Genomic DNA, 23,717 nt, shown 5'->3' with positions numbered 1-23,717 from the left:
CCAATAACCTGCACTGTCTGGCACCTCCAAATGTTTCAGTCAGGTCCAGGCAGGGGTTTGTGAAGTCTGTGTAAACTGGCTTACTTGAGTCAATTGTTAAATTCCCAGGGTGAGCATTTATGCCTTGGAAATCAGCTCTAAATCAGGACCTGAAAAATTATTTTGTTAATTGTCTAGACTTAAGAGAGCCATTTTAGATGAAGGAATCTTGCTCCAGAATGCTTATTATGTTCAGTCAGGTCTATTCCTGATAAATTCAGCTTAATATTATTTTAACCAGGTTCCTCTTTCTTTCACAGCAAATTCCTCTGACCATGGCAGGAGAATCTCACATGTCTAATGATGAACCTTATCCCTATCCCTACCAGTAATGGAGATACAGAGGTATGAAAAATTTCCTTGCTTCCATTTTTACCAGTTCCCATTTGTAGATGCCTACATGCTGTTGTTAGTAGTCTGCCCCCCTATCTTTGGGAACCAGAACATCCTTTGTTGGGGATATGGGGATCGATTATAGTCAACTGGGAATTCAGCCGGAGGTTACTTATGTACAAATTGGTCTTTTTCTTTTTAAGATCTTGACCTCTGTTTGTGGGTGGCCTCATCCAGCTTTATAAGTAAAGGCAATAAAGGTTTTATTTAAAAATTAAATGTTTTTATTAATTAAAAAATTAAAAATTTTAAGATTTAAAAAAATTTAAAAATTTAAAATTAAAAAATATATTAAAATTATAGAAAAATTAGATTTGCAATCAGGAAGACCTGAGTGTAAATCCTGCCTTGAATATTTACTACCTATGTGGTCTGAGGCAAGTCACGTAACCCCAGTTTCCCTGTTTGCAAAATGGAGATAATAATAGCACCTCTCTCTTAGGGATGTTGTGAGAATAAAATAACCTAATATTTAGAAAGCATTCTGCAACTATTAAAGCACCATATTAATACTCATTATTATTATTATCATCAGTAATAATAAGCCAGTGGGTGATGTTTATTTATTAGGCAAGATCAAAATGCTGATGACAATGGTTTAAGAGCTGAATTTCCTATAACAAGTGTTTCTTTGGCCAGATTCTGTAAGGCTGCCACCCAGATCAAAACCGTAATGCTCTGAGCTGCCTAGCCAACAAGAAGGTTCCTCCAAGATTTTATTAGGACCTCTCCCTGCTTCCCTACCTGCATTTTTTCTGCCACCTTAATTTGATCATTTTTGCTGCTCTTACATTCGTGGTGTTGCTCATGACCCTGTACTCCATGGTTCCTGCCCAGGGATTTTTTCCCCTTCCTGTTCCAGCTGAACTCAGAGCAGCCACTCCAGGTTGACAAGCCAGTTTTAACAGTTGGTAGCACCCCAGGTGGTAATGGAATGCCGAAGATTGTATGGAATGGCAGATGTCAGCGATCTCAATAGAAAGCATACCCTTCTTCCTAAATGATGAGTTGAGAAATAGGTCCTTGTTCCTAAGTGACCACTTTCAACGTTTGTTTCCACACTCTATTAAAGCTCTTTGACTAGGTAGAGGATGCCAGAGTGAAGAACTCAAACGAGCTGACTATTTTTCTCTCTTTTTGGCTGTTATTTTAAGAACTGATTAAGCAATCAGATGCTCACCGAAAATGACCCATAATCAGAGGAAAGAAACCTGACTCATAATAGTTTGAGGAAATGCTATTGATAAAGCTTCAAGGACTTATCAGAGCAGAAGCAGGCTAAATAATTTTTCACAAAAATATTGTGGAATTGTAGTGATTTTGCTATTGGAGTAAAAATTTTTATCATGAAGCAATATGCAAAGTCATGCCACCTTTGAAAAACTGATAATACAATGACACATGTAAAACCCAGTGGAATTGCTCGTTGGCTATGGGAGGGGGGACGCAAGAAGGGAGGGAAAGAACATGATTCATGTAACTATGGAAAAATATTCTAAACTAATTTATTAAATAAATAAAAATTTAAAAACTAATAATAAATTAATAAATGGAGCTGCCACATTGTAGGGTGGGGAAGAAATACAAAATGGTTCACTGGATTAGAGGACAGATAGATTTGGAACTGGAAAGGACCTTTGAAGGCACTGAGTCCAAAACCCTCATTTTGTAGATAAGTGAAACAAAGCATTTAAGAACTTCCGTCAGATCACACAATTAGTGTCTGGGATGTACTTTGTAAATATGTCCTGACTCTAGGTCTAGTGTCCAATGATTAACACACAAAATGGAACCAGAAATCCTTCTAATCAAATCAACTTAAGTAACTTTGTATCCCCGAAATTTTCCTTGTTGTGATTCAGATCTAATCTCGGCAGTTCAATAGTTCAGTGAACAGAGAGGAGACCTGGAGTCTGGAAGAGTTCAAATCTTGCTTCAGATATTTACTAGCTCTGTGATCCTGGGCAAGTCACTTCGTCTCTGTCTGCTTCAACCTTCTCCTCCCTTTCTCTGGGTCAGTGAGTATTCTCTGGCCTCTTGTTCTGAATGACCAATTCAGATCTTGTGCGTACATTACATACATTACAGGTAGAAAACATAGGAGAGCGACTGCTCTTGAGATTCTAATAGTGACCCTGTGAATGGCTACTACTGAAACTTTAACTCCTGAGCCTCCAGCAGTGAGCTTCCCAGGAATGCTCTGCCAGAAGATGAGCCTTTAGTAAAGGCATTTCCTAAGAGGGGGCAGTAATGAGAATTGAGATAAAATACCCCCACCAAAGCCTTAAGGGACACTCTTTCCTTCTAACACACAGAGCATCCATGGGAAGAGTGGGTTTAAAATGATATAAAATATAATGAAAGCAACGCACTATATAGGATATGCATGTGGCAAAGAGTGACTTAACTCCTGATACTTTGAGGGTTAGAATTCCCCTTTTTCCTCTTCAATCAATCAATCAATCAATCAACATTTATTAAATTTGGAACAACCTCCAGAAAGTGATGCAGAGTGAAAGGAGCAGAACCAGGAGAACATTGTACACAGAGACTGACACACTGTGGTACAATCAAATGTAATGGACTCCTCCATTGGTGGTAATGCAGTGATCTCAGAGGAATCTATGAGAAAAACCACTATCCACATTCAGAGGAAGAACTGTGGGATCAGAAACACAGAAGAAAAACAACTGCTTGAATATATGGGTAGAGGGAATATGGCTGGGTAGGCAGACTCTAAATGAACATCCTGATGTGAACACCAACAACATGGAAATAGGTTCTGATCAAGGACACATGTAATACCCCGTGGAATTGTGCGTGGGCTATAGGAAGGGTGGAGGTAGGGGAGGGAGGGATAGAATGTGATTCTTGTAACCAAGGAATAATGTTCTAAATTGACTAAATAATTTTTTTAAATTTATTAAACTTCAAGATAGTCCCTATCCTCAAGGAACTTACAATCTTCATAAGGTCTCATAAAAATTCTCTTGGGGCAGCAGCTCTAGCATTCTATACTGCCATGAAGGATTAAGCTCCTTAAAACTGCTTCCTTTCTCAGGTAACAATTTTTCAGTATAGCCTTTTCCTGACGTAGCTCTCTTCTCCTTTTGCATAGTCCCCTTTGCTCTCATCATCAGCCACTACTGCTTCATTGGAAACCATTTTTCCCTTTTTCTATGCCTTCCTAGGCTCTTCCTGTCTTTTGGAACCCTCAAGGCCAGCCCCTAAATATTTTTGAGATTGTTGTTCAGTCTCTTATTCAGGGAAGGAAATATAAAAAAGGAAGCACAAATCTAGGCTTATGTTTCCCTTATGGGCTCATGAGCACATGCTAGAAAATAGAAAAATGGGACCCCAGATGCCCTTTTCCCACGTAGCTCAAAATAGCCTTCATGTTTCAGAGGAGAGAGAGAGAGACAGACAGAGAGAGAGAGAGAGACAGACAGAGAAAGAGAGAGAGACAGACAGACAGAGAGAGAGGCAGAAGGGAGACTTTGCCCTTTTATATATCACTGTCTTCTACTTTAGCAGCTATTTAGGGAGCTTCTCAATATCTCTTATTGCAAGCCCTGGAGTTAGCAACTCTTTCTCTCAGCACAGAACTGAGGGACTCTTCATCATTTCATAATGGAAAGCCCTCAGCAATGAAGAGATGGAAGTAGATTGTTTCCTCTTTTCTCCTATCCTGCTAAGTTTCTCCATAGTGGATTTTTAACCATCCAGAATCTGAGAATACTCTAAGAAATGGTCTCTGTGGGTCAGTTCATTCATATTACATTTCTTTTCAATTATTTTTAATTTTTCTTTCATTCTCAGAATATCTATTTTTGTGTTTATTTATTATTTAAAATTTTGTTGATTTTTCTATCCTTTCTTCTGTACACTCAATCTATTAATTCTTTCTTTCTCTTTTCTGAACACAATTTTTAAAAAATATGTTCCCCCCTATGCTATCATCCAAAAGTTTCAGCATGTTTTCTCATTATAATTTTTTATACAAGTATCATTTCTCTGAATTGTTCTTTGACTCATTCATTCTTATATTATTCTCCATGTAAGTCTGAATACTTTCTTGAAATTCTTTTCACTGATTATAATTTTTATTGCATTGTGGTCTATAAAGAATGACTTTAATATTTCTGCTTTTCTGTATTTATGAAATTTTTATAATCTAGCACATGAGCAATTTTTGCAGCTACCAAGCAAAACTAAAATACATGTAGGCTTGTACTTTTTTTGAAATTCTTAAATTAGCATTTATTTTTATATATAATATAATATTATATGTAATGTAATAATAATAATATATATATTTGTTATAAGTATGAAATAAATTAGAATAAATATAATTATCCAAGAGAAACAAATTCTCTTATTAGTTATGTCCAAAAATCTATGCCTCATTATTTTTTCCCCTTCCTCCCATCCCTCCCCTCATATGTATATATGTATATATACATATAATATAATACATATTTCCCTGTTCATCATGTTGTACAATAAGATATATTGCTTACACTAGGGAAAAATACATGGAGGAAATAAATTGAAGAATGATATTTTTCAATCTGCATCAAGACTATTTCTTCTATGGCAGTGGCTATCCTGTTTAATCATGAGTTACTTGGAGTCACGGATCCTTGCTTTGTTGATAATAGTTAAGTCATTTGTAGTTGATTAGTATACATTGATGATTTAGAGCAATTTTTCATGTAGTTATAAATAGCTTTGGTTTCTTCATCCAAAAATTCCATTCAGATATTTTGACCATTTATCAATTAGGGAATGAATTACACTCATATATATATTTGACAAAGTTCTCTACATATTTTAGATATACCTCTATCTAAGAAATTGTCCACAAAATTCCCCCTCCCCAATTTATTGCTTTCCTTCTTATCTTGACTGTTAGGTTTTATTTGTACAAAAATTCTTCAATTTAATTATTAAAAAATTTCCATTTTCCATTTCATAATGCTTTCTATATTTTTTCATTCACAAATACTTCTCCTGCCCATAATTCTTTAATATGCTTCTTTTCCTTATAATTTGTTTATATCTCCCTATATTGATAAATGGTGTAAGACATTGGTCTCTAAATAGTTTCTGCCAAACTGCTTTCCAGTTTTCCCAACAATATTTACCAAATAGTAAATTCTTCTTTTAAAAATTTGGACCCTTAACTTTATAAAAAACAAGGTTACCATACTTTTTTTACAATTCTTTCTTGTATGTATATTCTGTTCCACTGATCTACTTTTCTGTTTCTTAGCCAATACAAGATAATTTGAAATCTGGTACTGGTAAAACTTCCTTCCCTAAAATTTTTTCATTATTTCTTTCAATATTCTTGATCTTTCATTTTTCCAAATTAATTTTTTATTATCTTTTCTAGTTCTATAAATAATTTCTTGGTAATTTAATTGAGATTTCACTGATTAAGTAGACGAGTTTAGGTAAGATTGTCATTTTAATTATATTGTGCTCTGCCCACCCAAAAACAACTAATATTTCTCCATTTCTCTAAATCTGATTTTATTTGTATAAAAAGCATTTTATAATTATGCCCATAGATTCTTGATGTTTTGGAAGACATACTCCTAGGTATTTTATTCTATGATTAATTTAAATAGGTTATCACTTGCTATTTCTTCTTACAGGACATCATTAGTAATATATAGAAATCCTGATGATTTACGTGTGTTTATTTTATTTTGTTTTATTTTTTTCTCTCCATGTTAAGTCAGTTTTAGGGAGAAATGGCAGTGGTGTGGCCATGGTGATGGAAAGACCATGGCCTGAGGGAATTTTGAGAGTCCTTTTTATCTCATTTGGTCAGCACAGCGTTGATTGAGTGGTTACTGTTATGGGGAAAATAGGCATTGTTTGAACCTAGCCCTGTGTGACTGGGAAATGGAACCATTTGTACTTGATGTTTGGAGATCCTTAACCAACCATCTAGGTTATGCTGACCAGATCCAAAAACTGATGTAAAGAATTTTCTCTTAATTATAAATATCAATCAACCTATATGTTCCTTTCTTGAAAGAATCTTGGCAGCAAATAGAAACCTCTTTTCCTGAACTCTGAGAATTGTATCTGTTCACTCTCTCCCTCTCAACTTGGAAAGTCCCTGGTTTATTGTGCCTATGATGACTGGCCTTTGTTGTAAAATCTTTCTACCCATATCACCCACATCATTGTTGTTATTATTATTTTCTTTTTTTTATTTGGTCAATTTCAAACATTATTCCTTGATTACAAAAATCATATTCTATTCCTCCCTCCCGTTCCCCACCCCTCCCATAGCCAACACGCAGTTCCACTGGGTATTGTATGTGTCCTTGATCAGAACCTATTTCCATGTTGTTGGTGTTTGCATTAGGATGTTCATTCAGAATCTACATCCCCAGTGGTATCCCCCTCAACCCATGTCATTAAGCAGTTGTTTTTTCTTTGGTGTTTCTACTCCCACAGTTTTTCCTCTGGATGTGGATAGTGTTCTTTCTCATACATCCCTCTGGGATGTTCAGGAACACTGCATTGCCACTAATGGAGAAGTCCATTACATTCGATTGTACCACAGTGTATCAGTCTCTGTGTACAATGCTCTCTGGGCTCTACTCCTCTCACTCTGCATCAATTCCTGGAGGTTGTTCCAGTTCCCATGGAATTCCTCCACTTTATTATTCATTTGAGCACAATAGTATTCCATCACCAACAGATACCATAATTTATTCAGCCATTCCCCAATTGGAGGGCATCCCCTCATTATCCAATTTTTTTGCCACCACAAAGAGCACAGCTATGAATATTTGTATACAAGTCTTTTTCCTTATGATCTCCTTGGGGTCTAGACCCAGCAGTGCTATGGATGGATCAAAGGGCAGTCAGTCTTTTAGCGCCCTTTGGGCATAGTTTCAAATTGTCCTCCAGAATGGTTGGATCAATTCACAACTCCACCAGCAATGAATTAATGTCCCAACTTTGCCACATCCCCTCCAACATTCATTACTTTCCATTGCTGCCTTGTTAGCCAATCTGCTAGGTGTGAGGTGATACCTCAGAGTTGTTTTGATTTGTATCTCTCTGATTATCAGAGATTTAGAACACTTTTTCATGTGCTTATTAATGGTTTTGATTTCATTGGCTGAAAATTTCCTATTTGTGTCCCTTGCCCATTTATCAATTGGAGAATGGCTTGATTTTTTTGTACAATTGATTTAGCTCTTGTAAATTTGAGTAATTAGACCTTTGTCAGAGGTTTTTGTTATGAAGATTGTTTCCCAGTTTGTTATTTCCCTTCTGATTTTGTGTACATTGGTTTTGTTTGTACAAAACCTTTTTAATTTGATGTGGTCAAAATTTTACATTTTGTGGCTCTTTCTAAGTCTTCCTTGGTTTTAAAATCTTTCCCTTCCCAAAGATCTGACATGTATCCTATTCTGTGTTCACCTAATTTACTTATATATAGTTTCCTTCTTTATGTTCAAGTCATTCCAATTGTTCTACATAATTTATTTAATATTGGAATTAGATGTTCTTTAAATGTTTGGTAAAATTCACTTGTAAAATCATCGGGTCCTGATGCATTTTTCTTAGGGAAGTTCTTTTATAGTCTATTCAATTTCATTTTCTAAAATAATTTTATTTAAATATTATATTTCCTCTTCTTTTGGCCTAGGCAATTTGTAGTTTTGTAAGTATTCATCCTTTTCACTTAAATTATTAAATTTGTTGGTGCATATTTTGGCAAAATAACTCCTAATAATTGTTTTTATTTCGTCTTTATTAGTGGAAAAATCACCCTTTTCATTTTTGATGATACTTATTTGTTATTTTACTCTCATTTTATAATTCATATTAATCGAATATTTATCAATTTTGTTAGGTTTTTCACAAACCAACTCTGTTTTCTTAATTGAATGGTTTTCTTAAAATTTTATTAAGCTCACCTTCAATTTTTAAGACTTCTGATTTAGTATGTAATTAGAAATTTTTAATTTATTCTCTTTCCAATTTTTAAAATTGTTTCTCAAATTCATTACTATGTTCTTTGTCTATTTTTAAAATATTTATTTTTTCCTTAATTACTGATTTTGTTATATACTATAAATTTGATTTGCTGTCTCATTATCATCATTTTCTTTAACAAAATCATTTGTTGTATCTATGATTTGTTCTTTAACCCACTCATTCTTTATGATTAGTTAGTTAGATTCCAATTAATTTTTACTCTGGGATTCCTGTGGAAAGGAAACTAAAACAAGTTCTGGACTTTCTGCCACTGTGTCGGAACAAGCAACAGTGGGAATATTAGAAAGAGAAGAAATTGACAAGACTGACAGTTGGTGGGGTAAGGGGCAACTGGGAGTGGCAGTTGGTCTTGTGACTAGCACTTCCTTCCTGGTGTGGGAAGTAGATGGAGCTTTCCTTCCCAGACTGGATAGAAGTTCCTCTACTTTCTTCAGCCCAAAGAGAGAAGCCCAACCAGCTCTGAAGGTCAGAACTTTTCTTGTTGCCTGCTGTCTACTGCTGAGATTTTGAAATTAAGAAAATTAGCACAGATATAGCATAGACAGGAATAAGAGAAACCCTCCACCAGCCTGTGAGGCCTGGCCTCAGCTCCAAAGCTGAGAAAGACTCAAATCTCATCTGGAGAAATCCCTCTTCCCTCTCCCTGATACCTCTCCAATCTGAACTGGTTATTAAAATTTATCTTATTTGAACATTTTAGTCAGATAAGAGGACTATCTTTTCAGGGGGCATAGAGGGAGCTGAACCTCAATTCAGTCATTCAACTACAAACGGTCCTTGTCAGACCCCTGTGAGGTGACCAAAGTCTGAGGAAAGGCTTGTCTCTCAGGAGGGTCCATGTTTACCTGCTCTGGGGGCATCTTCAGCATCAATCCATAGAGAAGACATCCCTTCATCCCCTATCATAAGTGGCCCATTTCTCAGACACCCCATTTTGTTCAAAAATAGCCTCTCAGCAGGGGGCATCTCTCTCCTTTTGCCTCACTGGCAGCCATATTCCCTTTCTCCCTTCAACTCCTCCATTCCCTGCTACAAATCTTCCTTATCCCCTGTTCTTCATATCCTCTCATCTTTCCCAATAAATATTACATTCCATGGTCCTTTATTAAATATAATTTCTATTGCATTGTGATCTGAAAAGCATGCATTTAATTTTTCTGCTTTTCCACATTTGATTATAAAATATTTGTCTTAATATAGTCAATTTTTGTAAAAGTACCATGTGCCACTAAAAAAAAGTACATTCCTTTGTATTGCCACAAAATTGTCTCCTGGTATCTATCATATCTAACATTTTATCTATCTCCTTAACTTCTTCCTTTTTAAAATTTTGGTTAGATTTATCCTGTTCTGAAAGGGGAATGTTTAAATACTCCACTATTATAGTTTTATTATCTTTTCTACCTATAATTCCTTTAGCTTTTCTTTTTAAAATGTGGATGTTATAACATTTGGTGCATATATATTTATTATTGCTAATCCTTCATTTTCTATAGTACCTTTTAACATAATATAGTGTTCTTATTTATCTCTTTTAATTAAACTTATTTCAGCTTTAACCTTATCTGAAATCATTATTAGTACTCCTGTTTGTTGTTGTTGTTGTTTTGTCATTTGAAGAATAATATATTCTACTCCATTCCTCTAGTTTTATCCTTTGTGTAACCCTCATTTTTAAATGTGTTTCTTGTAAACAACATATTGTTGGGTTTGGGTTTTTAATCCATTCTGCCAACTATTTCCATTTTGTGGATGAATCCATCCCATTCCCATTAAAAGTGTATTTCCCTCCATTCTATTTCCTCCACTTTTTTCCTTCTTTGCTCTCTTTTTATTTAATTTCTCCTCAGAATTATAATCTCATTCTAACCACTATTTCCCTAATCCTCACCTATTCTTTAGTCCTACCTTTATTTTCCTCCACTGAACCTTTTAAGATTTGCTCTCTTTTCTCTTCCTCTTGCCATCCTAGTTGTAAATTTATTTACCCTTCCATAAGTCTTTCTGTTACCCTTCTCTTACTCTCTTATTTGTTAAAATAAGTGATTTCTATAATTCCCTTTCTTATCTTATCCCCTTTAGCTTGTTTTTTCTTAACCTATATGCCCTTCTAAGATTTCTCTCTTTTAATCTTTATCCCTCACTTAACTTCTGTTAAGAAAATTTTTACCCATCTCTATGTATAAATTATTCCTTCTTTTACCCAGTTCAGATGAGAATAAGGTATTAGTATTACCATTCCTCTATCCCCTCCTTCCTTTCACTGTAATATTTCTTTCATTCACACCTCTTTTATGAGAAGATTATTCCAATTTATCCTTCCCCATCCAATTTTATTTTATTTTATTTTTAACTCATTCTTTTACATTCAATTTTACTTTGAAGTTTCTATCTCTAAATGTTCCTTCAAACCCAATTAATATTATTCTTTTAAAAACAAATCCTTACCTTTCATCTTAGAATTAATACTGTTGTATTGGTTCCAAGGTAGAAGGGCAGGAAGGGTCACACAGCTAGGAAGTGTCTGAGACCAGATTGTAACTCAGGACCTCCTGTCTCTAGGCCTAGCTTTCAATCCAATAAGTTACCTAACTGTCCCTAATAATATCATTATTAAGATTTAAACATACTATTTTCCCAAATTAGAAGTAAACATTTTGACCTTATTTATTCCTTTATAATTAGTCTTCCATATTATCTTATATTTCTTCTTATCCTTGAATATCAAATTTCCCATTCAGTTCTTGTCTTCTCTTCAAGCACATTTGAAAATCTTTTATTTCATTTCCTAGCCCTCACATATTATTGATTGCATAGATTAATAATATATAGTTTTGATTCTGAGATTGAAGTAAGAGGTTTTTTAAAGCATGATATAGTTTTGCTGCTTATCTTTTTACAATGGCTATTTTTACAGTTGCCTAGTCTGAAATCAGGATTGCCATCTTTGCTTATTTGAATTTAGCCAGAGCATTCTAGATTCTGTTACTCTCATGCTAATTCTTTGTGAATTTTTATATTTTAAATGTATTTTTTAAGGAGTAGAGTTCAAGATGGACCTGTGTTCTCAAGGATTTATGAAAAATCCAGATGAGGAAAGTCTCAATATTAAGGCATCTCACCATCTTCTATGCAACTTACTGTTTTAGAGAATTGTGAAGAGAACTGAGAGATTTTATGGCCAGGTTTATAATATTTCCATTCATAATTATGAGTGTTAGGGGTTTTCCTTCTATTCTATTCTATTCTATAGTGATGTTTTCTCTTTTACCTTAACCCTATAAATGAATTAAAAATGAATGTGGGGACATAAAGTGAAAGAAATCAATTCTCATATTTTTAGTTAGAACTACCTGATTCCAGGCCTCTCTTCTCTCTCTCTTTACGTAGTACAGACTCAGATTTTTGAGTCTGTCTGTCTGTCTCCCTGTCTCAGTATGTGTGTCTCTGTCTCGTTTTCTCTCTTCTCTTTCTCTGTGTCTCTGTGTCTCTCTGTATCTCTCTCTCTCTCTCAGTCTCTTTCCTTTAATTCTCTATTTTTATTAGTGTTTTATAATTGAAATTTGTTTAGCTTTTGACCTATCCCTTTACAACAGTGATGGTGAACCTTTTGGAGACCAAGTGCCCAAACTGCAACACTCAAGCCACATGTGAGCTGCCCACGTTACCCCAGACAGGGGAGGGAAGAAGTGCTCCCATTGAATTACTGGGCAGAGGAGCGAGTGATGTGAGAAATGCCCTCTGGTGCATGTGGAGAAGAGGGAGGGAGCAGCCCCCTCTGGCACACTCCAACACACATGCCAACACAGCTATAACCGCCTAATTTAAAAACTGTTCAATTGATTAAAATTTATTTTCTCTTCTCACCTCCCTCTATTAAAAAATAAAAGTAAAAATTTATACTATTTGTCTTAAACCTCCTTTCCCTTTTCCCCATTCCTAGCTAGTTCTCTGTTCATTTGATTGTATTTCAACATTAGACTCTTTTCCCTCCAACCTTCCCTTGCCTGGCTCAGGTTAGAAAGAAAGTCATAAGATGTCTTTTTCCTCCTTTATATCTTCCCTATTTACATAATATTATTCTATAATCACTTAAGCCATTGAAATATTAAGTTCCTTTCAATGCCTCCTCATTCTTTTGCACCATCACCTTTGCCAGAAATACCAGTCCATAATTTCCTTCAAGGTTTAACTCAGATATCACCACTCTTTCCAACTTGAATTTATTATTTTGTATATATGTAGCATATACAAACACTGAGCTTCTTTTATCTCCATTTGTACTAGAAGATTGTTGTCCTCCCAGCCTTGGCTACTGCTTCTTTCCTCAGAGCAATAAGAGAAATTCTAAGAGATCAAAGCGCACCCAAAGGTGACATATATTTTCTCTGAGTCATACTATCCCAACCCTATTTATTGACAAGTCAGATGCCCAGTGCAAAACTACTGCTCCATTTCTCCTTAGAGCTCTAAGGGGTAATGCTGAGTAACTTTTAATGCTATCATTTAATCAATAAACATTATAAATATGTGCCAGGTATAGTGCTAAGTTATCACTCACAAGTCAACATTCAACATATTACTCTCTCATGGTCAGTCAACCAACTACCATGCCCCTAAAACCAGTTAACCCATTAATATTCCTTAATATTGATTGGCCCGTCAACTTTGATCAGTTTTTATGAAGGGATATTTCCTGAGAAAGTACAAAAAAGGACAAAACTATAAGAAGCTCTAAAACGAAAGGCATCCTTTTCTCCACAACCTTAGACCCTATAGAAAGTGGACTCACCTTTAAAATGGTGACCATAATATTCCTCCCACCAAGTTCACTTCTGGGTATCATATGAATAGCATATAAATCACCTTCCTACTTGTAGGACATGGTGTTTCAGCTGCTAGGTCAGTAACTAGGCTGGACTAGATCAAGTAGGTCATTCCTTGGACCTGACTTGGCTGCCATGCCTATTGGTAAACTCTGCTATGGACTCCCATTGTTGGACCACTGGTAATTCTTTTCATCTTTTGAAGCTCAAAAGACCATATTACACTCCATTTATTGTCAGATACCCATTCACTCAAGATCAGAGAATAAATGCAACAAAGATAGGGATAAAGAAAAAGTAGCATTGTATCTATACAGCCTTCGGCATTAGGGTGGGGGAAAAGGTTCACTCATTCAGAGGCTTATAGTTTCTTAGTTTCTTCTTTATTTGAAAGGCACTGGAGAGAGAGAGAGAGAGAGAGAGAGGAGAGAGAGAGAGAGAGAGAGAGAGAGAGAGAGAGAGAGGAGAGAGAGAGAGAGAGAGAGAGAGACAGGAGAGAGAGAGAGAGAGAGAGAGAGAGAGAGGAGAGAGAGAGAGAGACAGAGACAGAGAGAGAGAGAGAGAGAGAGAGAGAGAGAGAGAGAGAGAGAGAGAGAGAGAGAGAGAGAGACAGGAAAGAGAGAGAGAGAGAGAGAGAGAGAGAGAGAGAGAGAGAGAGAGAGAGAGAGAGAGAGAGAGAGAGAGAGAGAGAGAGAGAGAGAGAGAGAGAGAGAGAGAGAGAGAGAGAGAACATTTTCCTTTGATCACACCTTTTGTATACACATTCAGGTCATACTCTGATGCTAACATTGTCACAGTAAGGTGTCAGGAATTAGTCACATAATGATTATGCATGTTATGAATCAAGAATAGGGTCCCTTCATGATGAACCATTCTACATTTCCAGCAGCCAGTCCACCCAGTCAGATGGTTGGCATAGCAAAATATAACAGGGACTCATCCCTATTGACTATTCCCTGTTATATATAGATGTTTGGATATCTATATGCTGCACAGTCCCACTAGACAATAAGTTCCTTGTGGCCTGAGATGTTTTTCTTTTTTATTGTATTTGTATCCCTGCCATAGATCTTTTGACATAGTAGCCAGTGAAGGAGTCCTTGAGCCTTGGCTTGGTAGCTGTTCTACATGGAATACTGTCCTGAAATGTCCTCTTAGTTAGCTGCTACCCAATCCTAGATGGAGACTCAATTATAATCATCTAACTTTTCACAAACTATGGTAAACTTGATAACTAGGTTTAGCAGCAGGGCTTTGAAGTGATCAAGAAAAAATGTAATTGCACTGAAGACTAATGGCATTTTACAAATTGCAGTGCACATCCCAAGAGTTCTTCTCCTTGATTCATCACTGCTCCTCAACTCCCAGAGAGCCTCATTAACCACAAATATACTTGCCATCTATTTCTATTCCTCAGAACAAAGTATGCATTTTTTTAGTCTTTGGTAAATTCTCATTAAACTATTATTACATGCCACTATGATATCCATGAGAGAACTCTGTAACTCAGAAATAAAATTTCTGTAGTTATAATAACAGAACTGAGAATTGTTTCTCATTCATTCCAGTCTTTGATTTTTTTAAATGTAATATTATATGGGATTATGTGAAAGCTATTCCATGAGCCAAGTTACACATTACAAATCTAGTTGGACCAGTACAACTATTGCTACAAAAGAACACCAATCAACCAAAATGCTCAAAACGTATATAAGGAGATAAGATGTTTTCTTCTGGAAAAAGTAAAAGATACTAGAGAGAAGCCAAAAGCTTTTGAAAAATCCTTTTGGGGTTTCCATTTGGCCTACTCACAGTATTTTCCCATCATGTTCATCATGAAAATTTTTAGTTTTAAGTTTTCACAACTCAGAAATCTTTAAGTTAGGTGTGAAGATTATGATGTGACCAATAATTCTTTAACACAACTTTTTTTCTCTCACACACAACATGGACAGACTTTATCTAAAAGAAGAAAAAGATGTCCCCTCCCCTCCCCTTAAATGTGACCAGTCTTAGTTTCCCCAAGGGGACAAAAAGCCCCTGCCATGTGGAGTCTTAGTCCCTCAGGGTTAATGGATTTTTAAAATTTTAAAATTTTTTTTTTAAACCTTACCTTCCATCTTGGAGTTAATACTGTGTATTGGCTCCAAGGCAGAAGAGTGGTAAGGGCTAGGCAATGGAGGTCAAGTGACTTGCCCAGGGACACACAGCTAGGAAGTGGCTGAGGCCAGATTTGAACCCAAGACCTCCCATCTCTAGGGCTGGTTCTCAATCCACTGAGCTACCCAGCTGCCCCTCAAGGTTAATGGATTTTTGAAGACCATAGAAGTTACCATATCTTTCACTGTATCTTGCCCTGATGACCAGACACATTCATATATAGAAACCCAGAATAGGGGCTGCTTCTAGAGAATTAAAATGCCACTGGATTCTTGTTATGTATTCTTTTTGTGTTGAAGTAAAGTAAACCTCCTTTTGATAGAGCAAAGTAAATATTTGCTTGACTTTGGAGTGCCTCATTTAGTCCCAACATCAAACTTGAGATAAGAGATTATGTGTATCTGAGCTGCACCCCAGACAAATCATCTTTAATGGTGGAGTTTATCAGTTTCTTTGAGATCAGGAGGCAACAAATTGAGAAATCTATGACAAAAGATGAATAAGACAAATTAGGAGAATAGTCAACAGAAGGAATAAAGTTATGTCTATACTTAGTGCAAAGGAAAAATTCCTAAAGTCTGACTATTAGAAGAAAACTTGATGTCTAGCCTAGGAATCCACACTCATGTAGGATCTAATATATAGTACCCATTTCAAAGGACTTCTCTGATATAATGTTAGAGCAACTAGGGCCTATTAGCATAACTACCCTTTTAAAACAAATTGTACATTAATCATCAATAATATTTTATATTTATAATTTGGACTATTCATCAGTGGTCATTTGTCAGAAATGTTATAGAGAGGAGACTTGGATACCTATGGACTGAACTAAATGGCTGCAAGAATTTAAATTTAGATTTTTAAGCTAATATGAAAGTTCTAAAGTAATTATGGTTGATGATTTGAAAATATTACAGCTTAAGTCAAAATGACTTTTAGCAACTTTATTTACAAAGAGGTGGAAAGAGTGAAAGTGGAAAAATGTAGATAAAGGGACATATTCTAATAAGCCTACCAGTCCTTCTCTTGAGAAGGCAAGCTCAACCCCAGCAGGGCTTCCCCAAGACTCTGTCTCCACATGGATTTTCCCAGTAATCCTCACCCAGAAGTCCCAGTAGCAACTTCAGCTAGGGTTCAACCAAGGCAGCCTCCTCCAAAACCAAGGCAGGAATCTCTGGAACCAATCTCTCGAAAAGCCAGGAAAGGAAGGCCAACTACTCACCCTGCAAGTTGATGCAGGATCCTGGGAAAGAGTCTCTTTCTTCAGTCCAACTCACTGATGCATAATGTCCAAAGATGAACTCCAAAGGAGAAGTTCAAAGGAGAAGCTCCTTTGGACAGGAAGTTCAGGACTTTTTATAATCCTTTTTCCATGCTACTTCCTGTCCCTTCCCCCACTTTACCGAAACCAATCTTGCAGTCTTTCAATTTGCCTAACACTGTCCAGGGGTGGGACAGTGATTTCTGGAGTTGTCACCCACTCTAGCAAGTAACTTGTGAACTTTCTTAGTTAGTGTTAAGTAGGAATACTTTCAAGTTCTTGATTAGATTAGCTAAAAATAGGCAAGGGGAGAGTTAATCCTATCTTCAAATGGCTCTGGAGTCTTTTCCAATTTGAATATTTTGCAATCCATTCTCCATACACATACTGCCTTTATGATTTTGTTCAAGCTTTTCTTCATATCTAGGATGTCTTTCTTCCCCAACTCTTATTGTTCCACCCATCCTTCAGGGGCCAGAGCAAATTCTAATTCCTCCAAGAAAACTTTATATAACTCCCTCACCTATAAGTTCCTTCTCTGAACTCTTTTGGGGTATAAAGGGAGTACTAGCACCACTGGTGTGAAAGCTTGGCAACTTCTTTTTGAGATGCTTATCTACCTTTGGTGTCTACCTTTCACCCAACTGTCATCTGTAGTTCCAAGAAGCTGTAGCATGCACAGTGGTCAGATCCCAGTAAAACCATCTTGGTAGATGGGTTAAAACTAGGTTGAGGGTAACTGACAGATCTCATACCCACTAATGAATTAGGGGGGACGTCTAGCCCAAGCATGTGAATACTTCTCAGTGGTATAATGGATGGATAATAAATATTTATTCTAATAGCCCAGAAGGTAGCTGAAGCAAGTACTATACAGTGCTTAGAGCTTTGACAGACATCAAAGACACAAGATCATCCATTGCATCCCAGGCTATTACCAGTCATCCTAGTTTTTGTCTTGTCGCTGGACTTTGGTGACTCAGAAGGAAAGAATAAGGCTGATGATTTTAAACAACTCTGTGTCACAAATCTAATTCACCCACTTATCAAGATATCACTCTGTGATGTCATTGGTCTTTTCAAAAACAAAGGCTGAACAACAGTAACATTGTGTACCTTAGTTTTACATATATTTTTGTCTTTTTAAAAAAATCTTTCCCACTAGATGCAAATTTCTTAAGGACAGGGGCAATTCTTATTCATCCTTGTATCTCTTTCAATGACTAGCCATGAACAAACTGTTTTGTACAAAGACAAATACTTGATAAATATTCATTGAATTAAACAGTATGAGATAATTTGACCTAGAAATTAGACAGGATAACATCATAGCTCACTAAAGCTGTGGAAAGATTTTAAATGATTATCCAACTGTAACTTATTTTAGGAGATTAAATTTAATTCATTTGACACTTATTCAGTGCCAACTATGTATAAGGTACAACATGTGCTAGACATTGAAGATAGAAGAATAAAAAAGGACATAATCCCTTCCCTTTAGAAACTTACATTCCAGAGAAAAGGGACATAGACTTAATGTCGAATGAAAAATATGTAGGCATTGCATAAAGAAAACTCATCCCATGTTCAGCATTAGATTTCAATATGTCACTAAAAAGAAATTAAAAAAAAAATCACCTTTGTTTCCCAATGAAACCACCCCTTCACAGAAAACAATCCTTTAAAACAAAGAGTAAAAGGAGTTCAACAAGTCAAACCAGTCCAATATTTTAGTCAGTGATCCATACTCATAGTGTTCCATTTCAGCAAATAACAGCAAATAATTAAGGGGAGATACCTTCTCATATCTCTGTTGCTTGGCTATGCTTGTTACAAGATCCACCACTTTCTCAGTTTTTAATAGGAGTAGGAATAACAATAATTATACCAAAAAAGAGAGACATTGAATTTTTTAAAATACAAAAATAGAAGAAAAAAGTTCAAAAGGAAGACAAGTAGATAGTTTAAAACTCAATTTTATATGTGGTTTTAAAAAACAAATTATATGAAAGGGAGATTCATGCTTACAGATAGAATTATCTTTTGGTTAATTGAAATACATAAGAGAGAAGAAAACCATTAGAATGAGGGCTAATATATAAAATATATTTGGATTGAATAGATTTGGTCATATCCTGTGGATTTTGCATAAAATAGCAAGCCAATGTCAGATCATGGGAATTTGAGAGCCTGGCAATGAATAGAATAAAACCAGAGAAATTGTTGAAAAGGTATTACTAGTAATGGGGCTCTGGCTTCAGTCTCCCGACATTCTCACCCCTCCCTAGAAGAGAACTTTGTGAGCTTTGGAGGATTGGAGGGCAGGAGTGGTCTTGGTGGAGGAAGTGGCAATCTAACAGCATTTCTGAAAGAGCAGTGACTGGAAGCTATGTTAGCATCGAGTGCCAGGGATAAACTAAACAACACGGGGGGAAAGGCAAACTCAGGACTCAATAAGGAGTCTAGCAGAAAGCTGTACCCAACAGTAACTTCAAGAGTACCTCCACAGCAGAGAAGAAAGGACTGAAGATCTGAAGATCCCCACCCTGACTTATCCATGGTTTCAGTTACTCTCAGTCAACCATGAATTCGAGGGGAAGGAGGAAAGAAGGAATGGAGCTGCCGCTAATCGGGAGGGGGCTGACCCATGGTCTAAGAACATGTGGAGGTTGAATTGAGAGTAGACACGTGGAAGACAGATAATATAGGTGGGCAGGCAGAAGGTCAACTGGTTGGAGTAGGGCAAAGATCTCCACTGCACCAGAACCCATGGCTGTGTTCTCTGCACTTAGATTCTCCTTTTTTCACTTGAAAAAATTTTAAATGAGTTATTGTTTTTTGTGGAGGGGGTGGGAGAATGAGGAACACTGAGCCAAGAGATGGGAGAGAAGAGAGAGAGCACAATACTATTTAGTAAGACTAACATAGGTGTTAAAAGTTAAAGCAAGACTTGGAATGTACCCTTTGCAGACAAGGGGAAACTACTGTACAGAACTATATAATACACAATGAACTTTATTATTACCATATTTAATGTTGGTAATATCTTTGCTTATCTACTAAACTTTATCATATGTGTGTATCTAAGCATGAGAAAAATCATGCTTTATATGGGATCAGCAGGTGTTTGTTTATATCCAGGCTTTCAGCCATCCATAGTAGGTCTTGGAATGGATCTTCCACTGATAGAGGGGCCCTACTATACTTTTTAAACTTGAGTCTACTTCCCCTGAACTCTTTATGGATTTGCAGAATGTGTTAAAAGAATTTTGGGAAGATGTGTTACTCTAAATGTTCTTACTATACCACCTCAGGAAATATCCATTTCTCTAAGCTCACATAATTACAGGAGGGGAGCCATATAGCATTAGGAAAAAACTTACCCCTACTTCCATCTAAATTACTCCAGAAATCCCGAGTCAGAGAATAACTAACATGTGACTTTCCAATGCCATTCATCTACGTGTTTGTGGCCAAAAAATAAAATAAATCTGGTAGCAAACCTACAAGAATTTGATAACTTAATCCTAATATTTTTCCCATTGAAATTTACCTGAAGAATAATTTGTGCTGCCCATTGCATGTACTCCCCCCTCCCCCAAGGAACCTAAATGAGGTCTTGGGCAGCTTTGGTGGAATTATAATTTTAATAACAAATAGTACTATCCTTAGACTACAATTGGGGTATTGTGTTTAGCACTTGGTTTAACAGACCACATCTATAAAACAGTGGCCAAGATGGAAAATGGACTTAACATAATTAAGAAATGGTTGAGAAAAATTGATATTTAGCTTAGGGGGAAAAATTTAAATGACATGAAAGCTGTCTTAAATATATGAAAGACTAGATCTACCCTGTGTGACTATAGTCACTAGAACTAAGACCAATAGGTTCAAGTTAAAGGAAAATAGACTTTGGCACTAAAAGGAAAAAAAAATTCTAAGAAATGGGATTGAAACAGGAAGCCCTATGAGATATTAAGCACTTCCACTCCCTATCCTCCTCTCTCAACCATAGCCAGATATTCAAATAAATGTTGATTTCTTAAGGAATACCATGTAAGAGCCTGGTACTGAGCAAGAGGAAGGACTAACATGCTTCAAAAGAGTTTGTCTCTAAATTCTGAGATGATAAAATATAGTTGAGAGCGATTATGATTAGGCTTAAGTACATGTGTTAGAACAGAGTATCATTAGTCCTTAGTTGGCTGGCCCATCCCATGGATGTGATGTAGTCTATTATATGAAAGCATTAGAGAAAAGGCTGTGAGCTTTTAAAAATTTTCACTGTACTTATGATATATTTTTGTCTGGAAACTGGCTCTGGAGATTCAAGAATTAGCAATTTAAGAAATGGGCATATTTTGGCATCATTGATCATTGTATGAGTTAATGACCATCTGTCTGGGAGAGTATTTCTCCATCTAGGCAAGACCATGAAGAGCTGGTTCCTATCTCTGAGAATAGACCTTAAGTTAATCATGGAATGCGTTAGACTCTCTCCCCCACTTCATTGCCTCAATCTATTTTAATGCTCAAAAACCTCAGTGAAGATCTAAGAGCTGAAGTATCATCATCTTTTGCTTTTTCTGTAAATCATTGGTCTAAGAATTCCTGTAGACAGGGAAACTGAATAACATATGCCAGAGATGGAATTTGCACAAAAGAAGAAAATTTGGAAGTCATCTTTATAGTTCCTATTCCAGCAAACCCTTAATTCCTTTTCTTACACTGGTTTGTCACAAAATCATTTATTTGGAGTGGTATTTTCTATCAAACACAGGAACTAAAATGGGGGAAGCTTGTCTTAAAATTGATCATCTGAAAAGAAATAGCATTAAATCAAGAGTACAATAGGACTAATTTAATACATTATAAGGTCAATGAAAATTCAGTGAAATGTTGAACTCCTTAAAGATTTTTTAAAGCTATGAAACAATTGAAGTGGTAGTAGGTAGGTTTGTTGTTTGTAATAATCACTATAGCCTAGAAATGTTTCCTTTAGTAACCCATTTCCATAAAGAAAAACTGTCACAAAATAATTCATTTTCTTGTAATTATGACTTGACTTTCTTAAGGATTAGTTTAAGCCTTGAGATAGAAGCACACTGTTAATGAGGCTGTGAAAAATAAATTAAGATTGCCACATTCATTTGACTTTGAAAGAGTCATCTAGAGAAGTAAATCTAGAAGTACTACAAAGAAAGTTAATTTGGAGTGGTTGGGTTACCAATGTTCACCCTGGGTGGGAATCAAGGTTAAGTTCAGTAGGTCATATGAGAAGTCAGCTGCGAACCACCACAGCTTGGGAGGGAGAGTAGGAGGGGAGGCTGGCTGATACTACACTGCCAACTTCTAGAAGCCCTTCCTCAGCTTTCTCCAAGGGGCTTCCAAAGACAATTCTATTGAGTTCCCCAAACCTGCAATCTCTTCAGCTTTGTCACTATCCATGACATGGACAGTTAAATGACTCATTTACATACTCAGTTATAGTGACTACATTCATGTAAATGACAGACAATAAAAAGTAAATTGTCCAAATACTATGAATGAGGTTGGTTGATGATGAGCGAGAAGACCCTAAATTAGGGTTGAGGAATTAAGAGCAGAGATGGGAGATTTTCCTATCTGGGTAATTTGAGGGCATATTCCAGGCCATACTCCTTAAGCTCTAGAGATGTCAGCATGAGAGGTGCCACCTAAAATCTCCAGAGCTTCAGACACTGGGTAGAAGCAGTGCTTTCCTAGGGCGGTCACATCCTTATCGATCAGTTACTTGACAGCCTATTTTTCTGTAAATTGCAATGGGGAAGAGTTAGGCATGGGTGGTTATAACTTGGGCAGTACCAAGAAATGTGCACATTGCCCACACATTAGCAAGCTAGCTTATATTCCCCAGAAGTTAGTTTTATGCTGCAGTGATAATATGAGAAACCAATTGGCAATGAAAGTGCCAAAAGAACTTTTTTTTTAATAAACAAGAAAAACTGAGGGAAATTTCAGGAGACTAGACTTAAAACAATCTGTTCTACATTTTATGGAGAATATAAAAAAATAATCTAAGTTGTTTAGGATGAAAGTAGATATTGCCAAATGCAGAAATCAAGCATATTTTTATATGACTTTTTGTGCAAACTTATATTCATGATTTAAATCATCTATATAGCCTGGGAATAAGGAGTCATGAACATATTGAAATAACAATTTAATAGTCCTGAAATTTGTCCCTCCCCCACACCCTCCAGTAAAATGGCTTGTACTTCCACAGGTACACAACATTGAAGAAATAAAGTTTTCAACTTGACATGGTTTATAAAAGCTACTTTTCTTTTTACAAATATTTCCAGAAATGACAGCTAGTAACACTGTACATACAAACATCATCACTTAATTCCCTTTGCTTTGTGCCATTTCCATTTTAAAAACAGCTTTCTTCTTGAGTTTTTTATTGTTGTTGGTGGTGGTGTTGTGTTGTTTAGTAGAACTAGAAAAAAAATTCTCTCCCTTCTCTCACTCTAGGGATACTACTTCCTATAAAACTCATTTGAGAGTTTACATGTTGGTAAATAATTTATGTATAAAGCTTCCTTTGTTTCAATGTGTCAGAAACCTGTATAAACCTTTAAAAGATTCCAGAGCTGTCAAACATCTTTAAATTGGATTTGAAGAAATGACAACATAATAGAGATTAGTGATTCGCTTCTAGCTGTAATAACCGATCCCCATTCATATGGACATTCCCTGAACCTACCTCCTTCTCAATATTTTAAGCTTGCAAATTAACTATAAGAAGTTATGTTATCAGAGAAGCTAGGTGGCTCCATGATGACAAAAATTCCTGTGTCCAATTTTGGCCTCAGACACTTCCTAGCTGTGTGACTCCAGGCAAGTCACTTAAATACAAGTGCTCTTCTGCCTTGGAACCAATACTTAAGATCAATTCTAAGATAGAAGGTAAGGGTATTAAAAAATAGTTATGTATCTCAAAGGATACA

This window comes from Monodelphis domestica, chromosome 1 (genome assembly GCF_027887165.1).
Source record: "Monodelphis domestica isolate mMonDom1 chromosome 1, mMonDom1.pri, whole genome shotgun sequence".
NCBI lineage: Eukaryota > Metazoa > Chordata > Mammalia > Didelphimorphia > Didelphidae > Monodelphis > Monodelphis domestica.
The sequence above is the reverse complement of the archived record's forward strand: the minus strand, read 5'-3'. Positions refer to the sequence as shown.